The 14,381-nt window shown below is 43.2% G+C and overlaps 1 long non-coding RNA gene across 1 annotated transcript; it reads left to right on the top strand.

The window, feature by feature from the left end:
* Nucleotides 1-889: 889 nt before the first annotated feature.
* On the top strand, nucleotides 890-13,897 carry LOC139059322 (uncharacterized). The gene is made up of 2 exons (XR_011514087.1): nucleotides 890-1,112; nucleotides 12,717-13,897. It is a non-coding gene; the product is annotated as an uncharacterized lncRNA (long non-coding RNA).
* The last annotated feature ends 484 nt before the right edge of the window (nucleotides 13,898-14,381 follow it).

Here is a 14,381-nt window from a genome sequence, read left to right as displayed (position 1 = left end):
TTATCTTAAGTATTATTTATCCAGAATCGTCATCATGATCACTATCACAGTTACGCACAGTGCAGGATAAAAGCTTAAGTGAAAAGCTTTTGTTACCACTGTCTAGGGTCAGTCGGCCGAATCCTGCGCATGCGAATCTCCTGATTTCATCGCTTCAAATAAAACGTGGCCATTTTTTCGTAGCCGTTGACCTCATCTCAAGAACTACCGATTATCTCACCTATGCATGTGTGACCTGCTTTATTGCATTTATGTATATCGCTCTATTTGTTATAGAACATCACGAATCACCATATATTTATTCATTCATTCACCTATTTATCTATAAAGGTAGCTCAAGTACCCCGGCCTTGTTTTTCGTAAGGGAGTGAACTGCTCAAAGATACAAGCCAACAACTGTACCGGAACGGAAATTACAGGAAATACCATAAGTATGTATAAGAACGCGAGTAAGCAAGAAGTAAGTACTAAAGAGAAAAAAACATAGGCATAATATATATAAGGGTTGGCACGATAGGAATATCACGGATGGTTCGCAATGAAAGCTAGGCTTTATTATACGGGATTTCCAAGTGTTCCTCTGTACATTGCGCAGCGTTTTGTCTTTTGTGTAGGTACAAATGCTAAACCCCTTCTGGTACGGTGTCCTACTGTGGTTGTTTGCAATATAGCTCTATAAATGCTTTACTAAGCCATCAGCCACATCTGCAACGTACAGTCCTGTTGACTCCTCTTCCTCGCTTTAGTAGAGAGCAGGTGGTGCCCGTCGGTTGGCTCACTTCTCTCATGAACACGCATAAGGAACATCTGCAAGCGCTTGACGTAGCATCGTTGCGTCAACGCTGCTGTGCAGACATTACTGTGCTATATATTGCTGCCATCCTCAAACGCAGCCCGTCTCATTCACCACAAATATCTGCAACATTTCTTCGTATAAATTATTTTCCATAGTATGGCTTCTCTAAAGCTTGCGAGCTTCTCAGTTTTCTCCGCGATTTCTGCTATCGCAGTGCTCTTCTGGATTTGCAGCACGGAATACTTGAGTCAACTACGTTTTCCGCCATCTGAGTCACTTTCGAAGCAAGCGACGCAGAGAGTGAAAGGAAACAAAGGTATGTTTAGGGCATGTCATCAGCACAAGGCATCGTCCATGGAATTCCTGAGCGTTTTGAGAATGAAATCCGCGAACGGTCTCAGAGCGTAGTCGTGAAGTCAGCTACTCGACAAATGGGGTGGCGGCAAGGGACGAGATAGCGGGCAGATATGGACCTAATTTTTCATTAGAAGTGACGTTTATTTGAATTGTCGGCATAAACAGGAAAGGGAAGGAGTTTCATTTGCAATCGTCTGCAAGGATATCGACTCGTGTACTTGTTTGTTTCTTCGGTGACCTCTTTTCCACGGCTAGCAATGGTTAAACATTATCGCTCAGCGCAAGACGCGCCTGTGTGATTTGGAACTTACACGAATGTTATCGTTCATTTTATCTGTTTTGTATGTCCTCGCCGAACCATGTATTGTCAGACTGCACGTGGGACACGCATTGTGTAGTAGTTTCTGGAAACCACGCGCCACAACCGATTACACTAGAACCTTCGACGAATGATACGTAAAGGCGGACGCGCTTGACCCGCTGATGAGCTTACGAAGATCGCCGACAGTGTTCGCCGCTTTCGTTGTGCTTATAACACTCGACGCTACCGAGTCACGTGTGAAGGCTACGGCCGGCGCTCTCTTCCGGCGCCTTGGTGTCGGTTGCCAAAGAAGAGAATAATCTTTGTAGACGCGTGCTGGAGGCGCAAGCTCGGCACACGCAGTGTCGTGCTAGAAGCCTGCCACGTTGGTCGCTGCAGCCGCTGCTCGGTTCGCCTCTTTAGCACGCCTGTTGGAGTAAATTTAGGGATTGCGGCGCAAGAGCCATGCCGTCGTTCCATCATTTACTCTGACGATGGCACAGCTTTAGGGCCGTCGTCACGTCCTCTTACATGTGCAACATGCTTTTGTGGGCACAAGTTCGCGGACTAGGGAGTTCGGCTATTCACAGTTTCGCTAACGTGGTATTTTCACCGCCACTGCTACGTGACATTAGAGAGTTTTAGTTTAGGGGACGCAAGCGGCTTGCGTGCGCAAGAAGTAGGGGTGACGGTACTGCGCATGCGCAGACGCCCACGTCTGGGTATGCGCATGCGCAGTACCGTCGCCCCTAGCTATTGCGTACGCAAGCCGCTTGCGTCCCCTAAACTAAAACTCTCTATTATCGACATTTGCTGTAGCGAGCATTTGTGCGACCTTTTTCGAAGAATGAGGGTTGATGTCGTGGAAACAAAGTCTGAGTGCACCTGTTTAAATACCCTGTTCTCTCCCTGTAAGTGCGTAAATGCTGTGATCTTGAGGGATTCCTGGAGTCGAGTATACGATCACGCAGGGAAGTTCTTTATCTCGGTGAATTCCTAACATCTCCTCGCGACCAGTGGTTCACAACATCTGTACTATCGGTAAAAGTATACTGCTACTATAGCTGTTGAATAATTCCTTTAGGTAAGCCCTTACAGGATTCTATAGACGCTTTTCACAATGCTCTCATTGATGGGCACCGCATGATACTCTGGCGCCACCTCTTGGCCATCGTCACCACCGAGCCCGTCTTGTACGGCACTACACTTTACTTCCCATGCTTTACTCATACCCTCCTCCTCCGCTTTCCTCTTGCGCTCTCCGCTATCGCCATCTTTCACCACCCGCTTCGCTCCGCGTTTGCCCTTTCATCCTTTGCTGTGCTCGTTGGCTCCATTAAACCTGGGAGGCCGACGCCCACGCTTGCTGCAGGAAGAGGCGCCTAAGAGCAACGTTTTAAAAGCACTTCGTTACGTGACTCATATATATCCTACGCACGTAAAACATAACGTTAAATCATTTCTTGTAATACCGATAATGACATGCAAGAGCAGGCAACTAAGGATAAAATGAAAAACGAGTGTATGCAGCCGTAAACAGGGTGGTATGTGAGTCTGTGTGTCGCAGTTGACGTCTGTTGAGCCACCTGGATGGGCCATTTAACTGCAGTGCCCTCGACCAGAGGGCACTGGGCACTGGACCGTAAGCGGAAAAACAAGGACTCCACTTTGGTTTACATTTAGTGAGAGACACAGATTCTGATGCCCCCTCTCTAGAGTACAGAGGTACATTTGCAAAGACAGGTGAAGGGAATTGATGTCTCTAGGTGTCGCCAAAAATGCGATGTCATATGCATCGACATACAGATTCACATCCTGGTGCAGTAGTTCTCAACTCGTCAATGGGTTTAATAGTACACGACAAAGAACAGCCCCCTGGGGCTCTCCTCTTGTCTGGTCGAAATTTCTTAAAGAAAATGCATTTCAAAAACAATGAAATCTTCTATTTCTTAGAAATTCAAAAATCGATGCCGTTATATATCTCGGAAAATTGTAGGATTGTAATCTGTCCAGCAGTAGAGAGTACCCAGCGCTGTCGTAAGCTTTTGCTATGTAAAGAATCACTAAAGCACTAACTTCTTTTCTATGCTGAACAAGTTGGATGCGGCTTGCTCCGGGCCAGAAACGTGCCAGACCGGGCCAGAAACGTATTTGACTTCGAATTAGTAACGAATTTTCAGTTATACGATCCGTCATACAATCATAAAACACCGTTTCAATTATTTTTACCATATATGACGTAAGTGAGATAAGCCTGATGTTGTCAAGATTGTAGCCAGCTCCTAGTCTTTTAAGCAGCGGAATTATTTTGGCTGTCCTCCGTTCTGGTGGAGTACAGCCAAACAATTCAATGTGCTCAGAATGTCGTCAGGACACGTTTCAAAGAACTTATTTAGCATGGCACTGGAAATGCCATCAGGACCTGGAGCTAAGACAGGCAGAGATCTAAGGATATTTGAGAGCTCCGACACTGTGACTTCCACAAAGTCATTTGCGATGGGAGGCCTTAGTGGGCCATTTGGCAACTCTGATGTCAAGCGTTGCGCTATGACCTTTCTTATGAATTCTAAAGAAGGAGATACCACGCGAAGTGAAAGAAATATCAATTCAATATTCGCTGGAGTCAGTATGAATTTGCGATATCGAAGGGATCTGAACAGAGCTTTTTGTTGCTGGGCTTAGAGATGAAGTCAAAATGTTTTCTTTTTTTAATACTCGTACTAGGCACTCGATACTGTTCACTTGAAAGCGGAAGCTGTGAATTTATAATCACTAGTTACTCGGACACTGATTGTAAAGTAATTTCTTCCACGCGGCTTTTGGTCGTCTATAATCCCGCGTGCAATCCAAATTCCACCAACGAGAGGTACTACTTTTGCTTATGTTATATTTAAATTGAGACTACTTAAAACAACTTTTTATTACAGAGCGAAGCCTCATAGCTCCGATGTCAATGGGTATGGTTTTCTGGGAGTTCCGGACCATTTCAAGACACTGAAATTTCTTGTAATTAACAAAAGTCCGCGTCGGATACTCTAGGGGAATAACAGGGCAGACAATATCAGACCTAATAGGTAGATTGTCTCTCATTGAGGCGGAGTCGACAGCAGACCAGAAAGTTACGGAAATTCCTGAACTGGCAAATGTTTCAGCCAATGCTGATTTTGAAAGACCCTGAATAAACATAGCTGAATTCGTGCTTAAGAAACGAAAATTTTGATTAATTGCCTAGTCCAACAATCGCTTTCCACATGAGTGAGTTTTGAAACCCAAAGACACAAGACCCGAATGGAAGTCTCTGGCTATCACAATTTCTTTCCTACAAGATTTGGCAATGGTATCATGAATGACTGTGAAAAATATACAATAAATAAGGACAATGGAGAAAAACCAGGAATAGTTACATCTATTTCTAGTATCTCACACTCCGCAGCCATATACGGGTAGTAAGCTTTTACTTTGTGGCATACTTTAGTTGTTAACACGAAAACAAGTCCTCCGCCTGTCGAAGGACAGTCCAATAAAACTAAACGATAATTTCTTAAATCGGTAGCTGCAGTAATAACGGAACGGCAGTTCCACTGTAACACCTTTAAATAACCTATGATGAATTAATGTCTGCATTAGAAACCGCTTGCTCTTAAATACTGTCTTTTCAAAAAATCTTCCAAAAGACTGCCTTTACCGTACATTGTGGGTTTTGATTGAGGGACCGAGCTGGAAGGATTAGGATTAGACTGTGACTTGGAAAGATTTTCTTTCACAAGCCTTTTGAGTTTTTATTGGAGGACAGAGATTGAAGAATTATCGCTAGGTGATCTTCTGCGTTTGAGCGTCCATTTATGTCCATTTAGGCGTCCAGTAAGTCCATTTCTACATCCTGGTTGTTTTCGGACACTGATCCAGAGAAGCCTCCGTTGTTGGTATACTGAGTTGAAGGTGATGGTTTCGCATTTTCTGCGTCTTCTACATTAGCTGATAAAGGATCCACTAGCTTTTCAGCATTCGACGTCAAAGTATGTGTAAGAATCTGCTATCTAGCATTAGAACGCACTAAAGGAGTGAACAGCTGAATCATTTGTGATGTCAACAGTTGAGCCAGAGTGTCCGACAGGCTTGGTGTTAATCGTTCCATATCTTTTGAGAACTTTTCGGCCACCATCGCAATAGAAACGGAAAGGGCAGAGTCTACAACGGTTAGTTGAGGGGCTGTCACTCTTTCATATCCCTTAGATCTACCCTGGACCTCAACAACAGCATCACACCGTCAGCATCGTCTCCTTTCAATTACATCTATAATTTGAATTTCCTGTGATCTTGCAAGACAATTCGAGTAGTTGGTGGACTGACCACCCCAACAGAGACAATATTTCTCTTCTTGAGACGAACAATCACTAAAATTGTGGCCGTCTCCACAAGCACGGCAGTGGGGTGGAGATCTGCTGCCCCTTTAATTATTGTCGGCCGCATCGTCCCAGCTCCTGTAACTATGACTGATTCTGTTGGGATCTTCGCATAGTCAATCACTCGACTACACCGGTAAACGGAGATGACTCCAGTCACTGAGAACATCTCTAGAAACTCTTGAGGGGTTAAAGGAACATCCACCCCTAGTACAATGCTCTAGATGTTCTAGAGATGGGAAGCGAATGTGGACAAATTCAGAAGTTCCTTGACACAGGTCAGGTCTGGCGAGCAGCATACTATACCTCCTGTACCAAACTGGCAGACTTCGGTGATCTTTCCAAAGTGAGGTGAAGCGTTTTGGGATTTCGCCTGAATCGTTTTTGGATTTTTCATGTTGATCGTACCGCCGTCGGAAGGCACCATGACCACAGGAACATTCTCGGCTCCACTGCGAAGAAAAAACTCCATTGGCACCTCCTGAGCAGCTTCCGAGGCTGACTACGGGGACGCTCCGTAGCCAGGTGATCATACAGACATCAACCAAGGCTAACACACAAACACATAAGACAAAAAAAAAGAGAGAGAAAAAAAAGTTACGTAAAATTACAAGCTGAGCAATGATAATATCACCCGACACTTGACCTATGCCCCCGAAGGAGAAGCCAGAACCGAGGAACGCGATTCCTAAGCGCAGACGAGATCAAACAGCGCTCCGTGGTCAAGGCTGTAATGGTCTGTAAGGTGGGAAAAAGATGACGCTGATGGTGCCCTTTAAAACGACGCAGAAGAGTTTACCTTTTTGTCGCTGTTCTACGCTTGTTGGCTCCGCCATTAAAATCCATCTGTGAATAGCCGTACGCTTCTCACTTCCCGTAAGAAGAAGACTGCCACCGCTCAGGTTATACCTGTCGGCAAAAAAACACAAGTAGGTAGCAAACTATTGTTTCAAGCTCCTTGGCGTCACACATGCCATGCGACAGTGAAACCAATCAGCAAGTGCATTGAAAATGCAGATATTCATTATATTTATATCAATATTGTAACGTCACTGTACCTGAAACTGTTACAGCAGGACAAGAAGCAATAGGTTAGCTTTAACAGGTGATCCACTTACCGCTCAGTTTATTTAAAAATCGTGCACGGTCTACTTGGTGAGGTGCCTTCTTCTTGTGTAAATAATTTTATTCACATCAAATGAAAAAACTTGAATGGGACGCTGCATATGCGGAAAAAGATGATCTGATTTGTTCAAGATTTCGGCTAACAATAAAAAGAACAGGAGTGACCGTCTATGCGGTTATAAGTTGGTCGTGTGTCCTCGCGATATTTGCTCATCGACTAAATAAGTCTTGGAGTAGTAAATCATCCTCTACTAAATAGGTACAATATGTCTATAATTTTCCACTTCTGGTACATTATTCTTGCTTTTACACAAACACTCCATTGATGACAGAAAATTAGAACTTTTGTTAATGAATAATTTTTTGAAGGTTCACCAGCATACTCAAGAAAGCCATTTTTTTCAATGAGAAGCGGTACAATAGCTTGCCTAATGGTAAGTGTAGTGTGTACCCGCTTCAAAAAGTGTCGCCAAATGTCAATACATGTAAAAAGCGGCATTGTAACTATATTAGTTCCTGCACAAAATAAAAGTAAAGCAAGACCAGTTTCGGTGGTCTCATAGGTAAAACGCAATCATTTATCAGAAAAATATACTTCCTTAAAGGTGGCCGTAATATGGTTTGAATGCAGGGACAAATATTGGGAGGCTTAGGTGCGACACAAATTCTATGACGAACTCAAACAGTGCTGGATATCACGTATGAACCAGAGAGCGATAACCGAATTTCCGGTGATGTAACATTTGCCGAGTAGTCTGTTCCTAGCGTCATGTTGCAGTTTGGATCGAATCTTAGTTCAATTCCTTCGCCTCCACCGTGCCGAACAAAGCCCGTTCTGTGCTGTCGCCTAGCTTTTCACCTATCACTGGATAATGTAGACGTAGCCGCCACCCCGCATGCTTCAGGAGTTCTCTTTTGTTAAAAAAGGTAAAGTTATTCTGAGGGTGCAGCTGTGAGATTGGGGTGAACTGCTATGTTCTAGCCTGCTCCTTCACCGAATGCTACGTGCAGTAGTGGAAAGCACGTCATGAGCTAATGAGTCCGGATGCTTACTGATGTAATCCTGCTAGTCAGCATGGGGGCAGGGAAATTGGAGTAACAAGAAAGAGCTGAATGCAATGGCATAATTCTATGCAGAGTCCCACATGCGTGGCAATACAACACCTCCATTATTTCTTTCTTCACAAAAAATGCAAAACACGATGACTTCGTGAACTTAAAATGTCCTGGCTTTAAAAATAGAATTGAAATAAACTTCCTGCATTCGTTAGCAATAACATATTCTATAAAATATATCATGTTATATAGTCATATTTTGAATTTATCACTGCAAAAGTCATGGCAAAAGTGCAATTTTCCGCAAATTTTGGCTTACTTCTCAATCGTTTGAGTGAATGAATGAGTGAGTCATAACTTTACTGCGATCTACTAATAGTATTGTTCTGCGGCTGCGGCGGATTCTTCAGGGGAGTCTTGCTCCGTGTGGCTTCACTGGAGATCATCAACCGCAGCTTCCTCCGTTCGCTATAGCAATGGTCGGCTGCCCTAAGTCCAGGGCTCCACTGGACTCTGTTGTCCGTCGTGCACACGGTACTAGTGCCTCCCATCGCTCCGCACTTCGGTGTGATATGATTGGGACTACGTCGGTTTGTTTTCATGCCCATGTTATGTGGTGTATAGTCAGTGTGAGATGCTGTATTTCACGCTGACTGGTTTTTCGCGCTTGACAACAATGATGAGCAGGTAGCCTTCCCGCGATTTCTAACAAAGCTGTTATCGTACTATTATACCTACTCTCAGTTAAGTAAATGTAAAAAGAAAGAGGCTTCACCTCCAAATACCTGGGTCACCGATAGTATGCTAAAGGACATGCGCACACGATAAAACCTTTATAAACAAACTAAACTAAAAGGCAACCATGCAATATGAACTTACGTGCGCGGTAAAAGAAATTCTGCAACACACTTTATTCACAGCTTTAAAAAAGTTGCAACTAAATATTATGAAGCTAAAATACTTAGATGTGGTTGTGATGTGAAAAAAAAAAGGCAAATAGTGAACTCATTTCTGAATAGTGAGCAAGAAGCTGATATCATAACTAAAATATCCCACGATGGTAATACTTATGTCAAACCACTTATGATTGCCGATGCTTTCCGCCATGTCCGTTTTCCTAATATCTCCACTCAAATCCAACAGAACTGATATGCATCAAGCGCCTTCCACATTCATTTTATATGTATCCAACTACTCCTGGTGAGGTGGTATCTGTTATGAACAATTTAAAATTAACAAGCACATGACTGGTGAACATTCATCCGGGTCATGTTAAATTGATTTCTAAGTCGATATCATTTTTACTGTCTGAAATTACTAACCTCACGTTTAAAAGAGGGACCTTTCCTCGCGAGCCCAAACGTTGTATGGTTGCTCCAGTTTTTAAGAAAGTCGATCGCTCATTACTATCTATCTTCAAACCAATCTGTTTTACCCTTCTTTAGCAAGATCATCGAGAAAATAATAGAAAAAGGATTGATCAAATATTTAAACAAATTTAATATTTTTTCCCCTGTCGAATTTGGATTTCCATCCGGTTACTCTACTGACCTAGCACTTTGCATCTATTACTGATCAATTAAAGAAACCATTGATGACGGTAAATTCCAAGCATCCCTATTTCTAGATTTTTCAACGGCATTTGATATTATTGGCCAACAGATTCCTAATGTTAAACTAGATTCAATAAGTATAACCAGGTCCTCCTTTACTGCTATTACGCAGCTACTTGTGAGCCATACCAAGTTGTTAGTGTTTCCGATGGTGATTCTAAACCTAAAATGAATAACCTAGATGCACCACAAGGATCCATATTTGGCCCGTTACTCTTTTTACTTTGTAACATCATATTGGTGATAGGACAGGGGTAATTGGAGATCGCATGGAGATACCTTCGTTCTGCAGTGGACGTATAACAGGCTGAAGAAGGGAATGATGATGATTGGTGATATAATATCACATTTGAGACCACTTATTATCAGTAAGTGAAGAATGCACATACTTAGGTGTTATTTTTGACTCTAACCTCAAATTTATTCGCCATATAACTCATATTAAGAAGAAGTTATCACATGGAATACGCAGTCTCATCAGGGCGTGTCCATTTTTTTCACGACCTTTGTTGCTCTCACTCTATTTCGCGTTTGTACACTTTCCCATTTCCTACTGCATAACCTCTTGGGCTAACACGTGCGCTACTAACCTAAAGCCGATGCAAACCATCGAAAAGCGGGCAATTAGATTAATCACGTCAAAACCACACACCGCTAATGCTAAACAATTACTACAAGCAAATAACATTCTAGACGTTCCAACCCTTGTTATGTAGAACCTTGCCACTTTTCCTTTCAAACTGATAAATGACAAAATCCCCTCTTCGCTAACCCCTAGATCATGTCTTACAAATACTAACACAACTCCTTTCGTGTTGCATAATAATTTCATTCTGCCCAAAGTGTGCACTGATTGTGGCAAACAGACAGTTCACTTTGCAGCCATATCATCATGGAATACGTTACCATTTGTCATAAAACTCCAGAAAACTCATCGATTTTGTGATGAACTGAATAATTTTTCACGTGAAATTTAAGTGAGATTATTTACTGTATATACCAATTTTGTTTTTAGGCCGGCCATTCTGATGTACTCCAACATGTAATTTAGTTTTTTTAAGCTTTTCTTTATATTTGTCTTTATTTAAAAGTAATTTATGCGGTTTTACGTGCCAAAACCACTTTCTGATTACGAGGCACGCCGTAGTGTAGGACTCCGGAAATTTCGACCACCTGGGGTTCTTTAACGGGCACCTAAATCTAAATACACGGGCGTTTTCGCATTTCGCCCCCATCGAAATGCCGCCGCCGTGGCCGGGATTTGATCCTGCGACCTCGTGCTCAGCAGCCGATCAGCATAGCCACTGAGCAACCGCAGCGGGTATACTTGTCTTTCGTCTTTTATGTTAGTTTTTCGTAGTTTCGCAATTTTCCTTACTGCCGATATCTTGTTGACAATTACTTGATTTACTTACATCAGTGTTTCATTATTCATTATTACTGTAATTGTACAGATTGAGCTGCTGTTTCTTGCCGATGAACGTATATATTCACCATGAAACCGGAGGTGCCAATAAAGTCTTTACAATGGGACCGCCTTCTGTATACCTCTATCTGTACAGTACGTTTACGTAACAATAAAAATAATTGATTGATTGATTAATTACCTTTTTATTATTTATAAATAATCATATGATTGATTGATTTATAATGCAGGTTTCTTGTTGCACTATGGACATTTGTCCTTATATAATGTGGAGTGCATTTTACTAGCACGGTGAGGGGAGCGTACGACCATGACTGTAGTTGTCTCCAGCCTACAGCTTCTTCCTTGATAAGGGACTTGCGTGGCAGGGGTACCGCACCCTGCTTCCGGTGTTTTGTCTAAAATGGCCGAGTACACTTGGGATACAGGCGTGGGTTCCTCAAAGCGGTCAAAGTTGGGAAAAGTTTGACCGGTCATAGTATACGCGTCCAAAAGTTACTAAAAAATTTGAAGGCGCCTGAAAACACTATTTAATATTGGTATTGGTCTCGAGACAACGTAAGGGGCCACAAAAACATCAAAACAGGTTTTTGTTCATTGGCAGTGCTACCGAGAAAAATGTTAGAGAAAAAATCTCGTATGCTGTGTAGATTTACGCACAAGCAAAATTTGAAGTTGCCTCACAATGTGAGAAAGTTTGGCAACAACATTTGGGGGAGTAAATTACTCCATTCCGTAGGACAAGTACCAAGCTTGCTTCTCCTGTCATTCCAGTCTCATTCGCCTTCTCCCCTAGGTAGTGAGCAACCCGAGTTCAGTGACAAATAATATCTCAGCCTTTCAGTTATCATTTGCTCTTCGTCTTCCGAATTTTATCAGGAAAGTTTGAGATGTTCGAACTCACGCCACTCTTGGACACTTGGGGTCGAATCCCCCATCTACAAAGTCATTAGGAAACCCATCAGTGCCATTGACAGCTTTAAAGATTCTAATCGCATCAAAAAGACAACTCACCTATTTTAGAGGACGTAAAAGACACCTATTTAGAAGCAGAGATCTTGAAGGCGAGTGTTTAAGGCCGATTTACGCTCAAGCCGCACTTAGGCATCGCAATTACGTTCCTGCGAAAAACTGAACGTGTCACACACTGGGGAACCAATTTTGGTTTACACTGCATGTGCGGACCCAGTGTAACCAGAACTTTGTGCACCAGTGTGCGACATTTCAGTACTTAGGCACTACGCGTATACTGCTCCGCGCAAGGAAATGACAACACTTCCATGTTATCCCGTCCTCCAAAATTATCGAAACAAACAGCGTAGCTAACTGTTTCCTGTGGAAGGAGCTTGAACAAAGAAGGAGCTTGAACAAGAGAGAGCTAGGAATCCTGATCGGATCAAGCGAGTCATTGCGTGACATAAAATTTCCGCTCCAATTGTCACTTGGAAATAGAATGTAACACTGGGAATCCAAGTAATAGTCATGAGTTCTTGGAGTACCGAGACTTCCTCAGTAGGTCAAGTGGCTTCGAGTGTGAACGTATATTGTAGTCAGTGGCACATGTATGTTCTTTCGCGATTGAGTTAGGGATTAAAACAATAACTTGGGCCTCTCGCTTTCTTTTCAATTACTCCTACAGAATCCGTGAACAACGACCAAGGCCACATATGGTTCCTCGAAACATCTTATCAACGGAAACTGCTCGCCAGGGAAGCCTGCAGCATTGAGTCAGCCTGCCGGAACAACGGCGACTTCACGGTCCATCTGCTTTCTACCGGGAACATCAGCTCTTCTGGCTGTCCTTACCATCGCCTACTTTCAAAACTTCCCAATTTTCGATCTACTGTGCTAAATGCTAGCTTAGAACTCGCGGAGACGTCGCTGAAACCGCTGCATGCCACAGGAGGAGCGCTAAATGAGAGCCCTCACAAAGTAGAACATCTCAGTGACTTTCTGCGCTACATCGTGCTTTGGAAGCATGGCGGCGTATATTTGGACACGGACGTGATCGTAATGAAGTCACTGAAAGGTATAAGCAATAGCGTCTTCTATCAGTCCGAAAATAAGAGCGATGGCCTGGCTAATGGTATACTATTCTTCGACAAGCAGCATCCCGTGCTCAGAGCGCTCATCAACGAGTGTGCACGCGTATACGGTCCTCATTTGTGGACCGTTTGCGGGCCTGCTTTGATTTCTCAGCTGCTTTCAGACGCTGAACTTTCTCGGCGCGTGAAGTTGCTTGGCAATTCATATTTCTTCAGGGTTCCATTCACAACGTGGGAGGACTTGTTCAATGCTAAAATGGCGCCAGGAGTGCTTAGGACGATATACGGCAGCTACGGTGTCCACTTTTGGAACAAACTTAGCCAGGGGAAACCAGTGGCGCCCGAATCTGGTTCCGCAATTGAACTTCTCGCTCGCACCTACTGCCCCGAGACCTATGGATTAGCAATTTCTGAGGGATACTTTTGAATGCGTGTGAGTCGCAATGGCATCCTATGTTGCATTTACTGCCAATGATTTTATTGCTATACTCAGCCGTCACTAATGACTTGACCTCGTCGCAAGAGAGTGTGGCCCATGACGAGTCCTTGTGACTCGACACCAGTGATTGCAGAGAGAAAATTTGAACGTTAAATGAGGGTGCATAATCAGCCGCTAATAAATTGTCTTTCGCCTTCACAGGCTCCGCCTTTAAAGAATGTGCATTTGGTGCTGTGTGTGCTCCGGCAAATACCAAATAAAAGATATATTAGGCGAATTTTCTCATGTTGCACAATACGCCAGTAAATGAATTTGTGTTATTTACCCTTTCTCAAACAAGTGGCTTCACTATGTCACGAAAGCGTTCTAGATGGTACAAGCATTACACTTAACGCGGGTACATCCAAAACTTAAACAAAAATTCTTTTAGTTTGCAATGCTCATTTGCGCTCGTTGTCATACAAATTTACCATACAATGCAAGCCGACGTTTCCAGTCTCTCAGGCAACAAAATACATTTTTGCAATGCTTTACCAATAGTTTGTCCCGCGTGCGTGCAAGGACATATATATACTGGTCTCTTCCATCGCAAACATCGATGAGGGCCGCTATAAGACGAGTCTCTGTTGGGTCAATGGCCTAATGCAAATAGCGCTGCCTTGATATCCAGTGTACAGGCTACTGGGTTAGACGCACAGCTTCAGAGTTGCCAACACAAGGTGAACTTGCATATAAGTACCTCCTCCTCATATATTCATCATTTTTCATCAAGCCTTTTCCACCCCGTCTCTTTTCTCCAGTGTAGAGCAGCATGCCGGAG

Source organism: Dermacentor albipictus, chromosome 1, assembly GCF_038994185.2.
Source record: "Dermacentor albipictus isolate Rhodes 1998 colony chromosome 1, USDA_Dalb.pri_finalv2, whole genome shotgun sequence".
NCBI lineage: Eukaryota > Metazoa > Arthropoda > Arachnida > Ixodida > Ixodidae > Dermacentor > Dermacentor albipictus.
Note: the sequence above shows the minus strand (reverse complement) of the source record. Positions and strands in the feature narration are given on the sequence as shown.